General features: G+C 30.9%; 1 pseudogene; it reads right to left on the minus strand.

The window, feature by feature from the left end:
* Window positions 1-311: 311 nt before the first annotated feature.
* LOC149224416 (calmodulin-like protein 3 pseudogene) lies at window positions 312-1,190 on the minus strand (annotated as a pseudogene).
* Window positions 1,191-6,676: the final 5,486 nt, after the last annotated feature.

The raw sequence follows: 6,676 nt of genomic DNA on the forward strand, positions 1-6,676 counted from the left end.
TATAAACTTAGAAGAACTCATTCATGAAATGGATTGAGGGAGATGAAAAAAATTATTTGATTTAAAATAATTAGCGATCCCAAGAGAGTGAAACATGCATGCACACGACTAAAAAGAAATGTATATATGTGATGGTAAAATTTGAAATGAGATAAACAAAGAAAGAAAAAGGACAAAATTAGATCATGGGTCAAGATGCATGCTCAGCTAAAGGGTAAATTCATTGCAATGGATTACACTTTAAACATCTTTATGCAGTTGCAAAATCTTAGAGAAAAATATATAAATATGAAATCCATACATTTAATTATTACATTATCCAAGAGAAATATATATAAGAATGAAAGAATACACTTAATTATTACATTTTTGCTCCGTTAGATTTGAGCAAAGTTGTGAGGGTGGAAATTCAATTCAATGAGAATAAACATTTCCAAATTCAGATGAGCAGAGAGTAGAGTTAATCCTGGTTCACAATATGGAGCCGAAGACTCTAAGACCTCTGAGGATCAACAGGGACCTTACAGATCATCATATTCTTGAATTCAAGAAAGTCCAGTAGCCCGTTGGAGTCCGAATCATATGTACATATCATCTTCTGGCAGTTTTCCAGATTTCCCCCCTCCATGAATCCCAGATTACAGAGCACCCGTTGAAGCTCGGTGGAGGATATGAAGCCGTCATTATTCATATCATAGACCTTGAAAGCTTCCATTAAATCCTCACACCCATCCCCATTACTCAATTCATCTTCTAATCTGGTATCCTCAAGAAGAAACTGATACAGTCCAACAAATTCATCAAATGTCAAGGTACCGTCTGCGCTCTGAGATATTGGTGCAACCAGACATTTTAAGTCTTCTTCTGAAATATCGATTCCGATCCGACACAGGGAGCGATTCATTTCATTTACAGTCAGCCTGCCGTCGCAATTTTCATCGATCGTTTCATATAGTCTGCGAAGCTCGTCGATTTCAATAGAAAGCGCCATTAATGCTGTAAATTATCCGGAGCAGCTATTGCGAGAAGTAATGAAAAATGCAATGCCAGATTTCCCAATATATAGGAAAAGGCCCATCATTATATCATGCGCGATATGGGCTCCTGGGCTCTTCTTCGAGGTAACATGGGCGCAATAGCAAACTCATTCCGCTTCTTGTGGCCATTGACGGCGTTAGGAAAACTGGGGAAATGAAATTATGAAGAAGCTTCTGGTATGGGTTGCGCGCTGCTTTCGCTCAAGTGGGGGGCGTCGCAGCGATAGGTCCAGCTAACCGTGTTGAATGGAGATGTGTGACGTAAGAAGATTCTGAGAAACACACAAATGGAAGTCACGCAGAAGCCAGCGGCTCCGCACAAGGAAGGGCACTGGTGGAGCCCAAGAGAGTAAAGGAAAGAACGGATGGGTTCCAAACGTCAGCAACTGTACGCAGGCATGGACGCTTCGTGGATCCCAGCACGACGTTCGTGCCACATGTCGGAGTATTACCGTAATACAATGACTTATCATATTTTAAACTAGCTTAATATTCAGTCTTCTAAAGAGGCGGAGGAATTTGGCAACAAATATCCGCATGTTATAAGATATTAATTGAGCTGCTGTTGTATAGGTTTATTGTTGGATTTTTTCGAGGCTAAAATTGAATGGTGGGCATATACAAGCCCTACTCAATTAATGCTCTATAATAGAGTATTTATTTTCGGTCAAGGAATTGCGTAAAATCTAGGGAAATTGGAATCCAAGGAAACAAATTTCAAAAAATCTTGTAAACGCAGTATTTGAATCATTTTTTTGATGGTGGAAATAGATTCAGCACCATCAAAAACCTCTAGGGCACCTAAAACTTTGTTTTTGATGGTGGAAATGGATTCAACACCATCAAAAACCTCTCGGGCACCTAAAACCTTGAAATTTGACAACGGTAACTTGAATTTACAAAAATCCCTACCAGATTTTATCAAAATATGACAGGAATTTCCATGACTTTCATCACCTTTTTTCAAGGAAAACCAAGCCACATATAATTACTCATTAGTAATCTGTTACAAAAATCCCTACCAGATTTTATCAAAATATGACCGGAATTTCCATGACTTTCATCACCTTTTTTCAAGGAAAACCAAGCCACATATAATTACTCATTAGTAATCTGTAAGGAGTCAGTGTTTCGCTCTTGCCATAGGCCTCTAGGTTTTGCGCTATTAACTTGTATCCTTAAATGTAAGGAAGACATTCCGAATTTCTCGATAGTTGAAGTTAGTTCACAGCAAAGGCTGTTAAACCCTCTACTTTGAAAGAAATCTATGCCGCATAAACCAAAATTGAATGATCATGCAAACTCTTAGCCAAGCAAAAGCAATTTATGACACAATTATATATATATATTTCAATGAATTAGGGTTAAAATTTGTTTTAAATTTATTGTAATTGTAAATTTAAATCTTATTAGGTTATGTTTAAATTTTATTGTGGGGTTGGAAATGAAATTCACCTTTAACCAAATTAAACTATTAAAAGGATGTTCAATTTTCATTGATCCTAATGATAACATCTCACATATGGGGAAATTACATCTAGTTCTAACACAACCACACTAATAAATATAGTTAATAAACACTATATATCAACAACATTTATTACTAATATTAAAAAATATTAACATTAATAATTTTATTATTATTTATAAATTATATATTATCAAGATCATTTTTATTATGTAGCATTTTAAATTAAGAAAAAATAAATAATATTAATATTAATAATTAAAATTAATATTAATATTAATATTAATATTAATATGAAAAATTAAAAATTAAAATATTAATAATTATTAATAAAAAATTAATAATAATTAAATATTAAATATTAATAATTAATATCTTGAGGTTAAATTTATATAAATTAAAAGTTCAAAATAGATTGAATTCTTTAAAATGGTTTAAGAAATCTAAATTTATACATAAAAAATATATTTTAAATAATAATCTTTACTTCACATTGCTAACATCCCATTCCAGCAAATAAAGTGAAAACGTAGACTTAACGTCATACCATATTTGATTTTTAATTGATTGTATTTTCACGATGTGGTAATTCATAAATTCTAACTTCTTTGATTTTCAATGCGTCGTGTTTAGACGATGTGGTAATTCATGAATCCTAACTTTTAGGATTTGATCATCGTCAAATATATGATGGTTTCAGTTGTGGATTTGAGTTACTGTTTGAGTTATTAAAGAAATGTGTAATTTAATTATATATATATATATATTATTAAATAATATATATATATTTTAAAATTGAAAAAGAAAAATCTTATTATATGGATAAGTGTTTTTTACATTAAAAATCTTTCAATGAGTGATATGGAGATTTCGATTAGTGTTTAGTTATTTCAACATTAAGCATAAATTAAATATTTTATTCTTAATTATAATTAAATATAAAAAAAAGTAATTGTCTTTAGAGCAATTTTATTATCTAGTATGAGAGAGATGTATATTTTTTTGTGATTAATATATAATTGACTTATAGTATTATAGTGTTAAAGAGTAGTGTTTTTTACTCTATATATTAAAAGATTGTTTTTTCTATTCATGTTGGGTTCATATAACATTTTAGCTATGTTAAAATAAAGAAATTATTAAGAAGTTGACCACCCACCAATGATATAAATTAAAGGAACTATTAAAAGGAGTACATTGGGATAACATCCCTATTTACAACTTGGAGCAAGTTCTTTTATATAGCTAGAATTATAATATTAAAAAAATGATAAATGGAGAGTGGAAATTTTACTATGGGTTTGAAAACAATTGTAAATAACAATATTTGAATATGTGATTAACAATCTTCTTTTTGATACTCTTGTTACTCCTATTATTTTATATGGATGTGAGGTTTGGAAATGCACTATCTCCAAGGAGGCATGGAAAAAGATAGAGAAAATCCAAGAGAATTTGATAACTTATAATCTCAAAATGAAAGGAAATACATCCTACCCTATATTTTTCATAAAATGGATGTGAGGTTTGGAAATGCACTATCTCTAGGGAGGCATGGAAAAAGATAGAGAAAATCCAAAAGAATTTTACAGCTTATAATCTCAAAATTAAAGGAAATACACCCTACCCTATATTTTTCATAAAAGTTAACCTTTCCCACATTGAGAGCATGGTCACAACTAGATACTTGATGTCTAAGAACAAGTTAAAAATCATGGAAGACAAGAGGCTTCCTAAAATTACTCTAAAAATCTAACCAAGACCAAGTTTGACTCAAGTAGGCATGGCATAATGATACATAGTCTTGCCTAAACAATCAAGGAATAAAGGAAGATATCATTTTGTAGAACAAAAATAATATTAAAAATATTACTACATCAAAATTTAAGGGGAAATTGTGGTGTCATATAGAATTAGAGGAAAAATGAAACTAAGATATTATAAGGACGTGATCAATCCTAATCCAGAAGATAAACACTGTCTCTATATCTTTCCTAGTGTAAAGAATAAAATAAACATTTTAAAAATAAAAATGAATTCTCATGAGATCTATGGTGAAATTGAGCATTAATCAATTGCCAAAACATTGTGGGATGAGAGAGTCTATCACCTTTGTGACACGAGAGGGTTGAAGATGGAAAACACTTTCTCCTAAAATATCCAACATATACATAAATTAAATCTTACTTTCAAAAAAATTGTAACACTTGGCTCAGCCAACCTTCCTAACTTTTTAAGTTAGAAAAAGTTAGCAAAACCATTATGATCTTATAACACATCTCTTAATGTTTTTTGAGCACACAAGTAAAATTCTAAATAATCTTAAGTAGTTTCTTTCTTTCTTAAAACTTTATAAGTCAAATTTGGTCCTATCAGACATTAATCATCATCATATTTTAAAAAAATATCAAATTAAAAAATTACAATGATAACCATAAATAAAATATTTTGATTCTCTCTAAGTAAAATAATAATATAATAATATATATGATGGTTAAAAACATGTTTTTCTTTCCAAAAGATTATTTACTTTTAATTTATATATATTTACTTTTTTTAACCTATTAGATTGTTGCAAACCTTTATTTCAAGGTAAACTATAACATAGCAACTTCATCTTTTATTTAGAGTAACATGGAATTTTTATCCCATATATATATTTTTAAAGTTTTCTAAACCTTTTTAGTATTAAATAATATCTTTTAAGGTTATCCGAGTATGATAGGTGGCAGGTGTTATTGTAAGGAAATTTTCAAGGAAACATTGTAGGTATAGAAGAGATTCCCCAAGGTTCGTAGTATCTTCTACTTTACGGGGTTACTCTTTGCTGTATTATATCTTTCCAATTCAACATAATACGATAAAACCTTGCTTGCTTGGATAATTTCTCGAATTTGCTTCCAATCGAATACCATAACACCTTGCTTGATTGGATAATTTCTTGAAATTATCAATAAATTCTTCCTCTTTGAATTTGGGTTTATTGTTATTTTTTGCTTTCTATTTTAGGTATTTGTTCTTTACTTTTTCAAGCTTGCTTTCTTTTCAACTTTTAGTTTTTGTTTTCTTGTTGTACTAAGAAGCCTTTTATTCCAAAAGAAAAGTTAGTTAAGTATTTTAAAATAACATCCCTTAGTTAGTCATATAAAACTTAGTCCATAGTTAGGTTGAAATAGAAGATTTGATTGTTCTTTTAAGATAAATATTTTGTAGTACATCAAGTATATATTAATTCATCGAGTTTTAGGTTGGTCTACTATTGGGAAATCACACCAGAGTTAAAAATCTCAATCTTTTCAAAAGAGTATAGGACATATTTATGCTTTTTGATATAAAAACTAAAAACTAGGCCACGTAAGCTAATTACAAACTAAAGATACAAACAAAGAGAATGAAGGAACAGATAAAAAGACATTGGTCAAAGAGATTTGTCGTACTTAGCTATGGTCCAACCTTCTTGCTTGAGGGGAGAGTCTTCAAAGGATTTCCATGAGGAGCAAATCTGCGAAGCTGATGAGACACATCCTTAATTCAATAACTTATTTTTAATTTTATTTCCAGTCCTTCTTATGTGATTAGGGATGATCATCGAAATGGCAGGAAAGAGTGATGCTACTAGTATGAGTAGTCTTTCAAGTATCCAACTATGATATATTTTGCTGATTTGGGTACCATGTAGGATCTTGCAGATCATGTTTATAATGAGTTAAGAATGTCCCTCCACCATAATTTTTGTATAGCCTTGAGTTTGGGCAATCAATATTCCCTCTTCCAGGGATTTCATTTATACTGCATTGTTACTGTTATATACCATAAATATTGAATAAATGTAGAGAGGGGATCCCAAATGATCCCTGAAGATACCTCCATGGATCACCTTGCATGGGTTACCTTTTGAAGCACCATAAAAAAATGAGCTTTTGAAAATTAGGGGAGGATGGAATCGGCATTATAGCAGGGCAAAGAGAGGGGGAAATCACGAATCTCGAAGTAGGGAAACAAATCTAAAGTAGCAATGTCTCATTGCCTGAGGTCTGTCGGTCTTGATCTGATCAAAACTTCATTGCAAGTTATTCCTTTACATTCTTTTGAATTGTGATCTAAAGAGAGTCATGAGGGAGGGAGGAATTCTTGAATATGTGACAATTCCTCTATTTGCAAAAAGCCCAAA

The sequence above is a fragment of the Pinus tabuliformis genome, chromosome Q, assembly GCF_031772625.1.
Source record: "Pinus tabuliformis cultivar Carrire ecotype Pingquan chromosome Q, CPIR1, whole genome shotgun sequence".
Lineage (NCBI taxonomy): Eukaryota > Viridiplantae > Streptophyta > Pinopsida > Pinales > Pinaceae > Pinus > Pinus tabuliformis.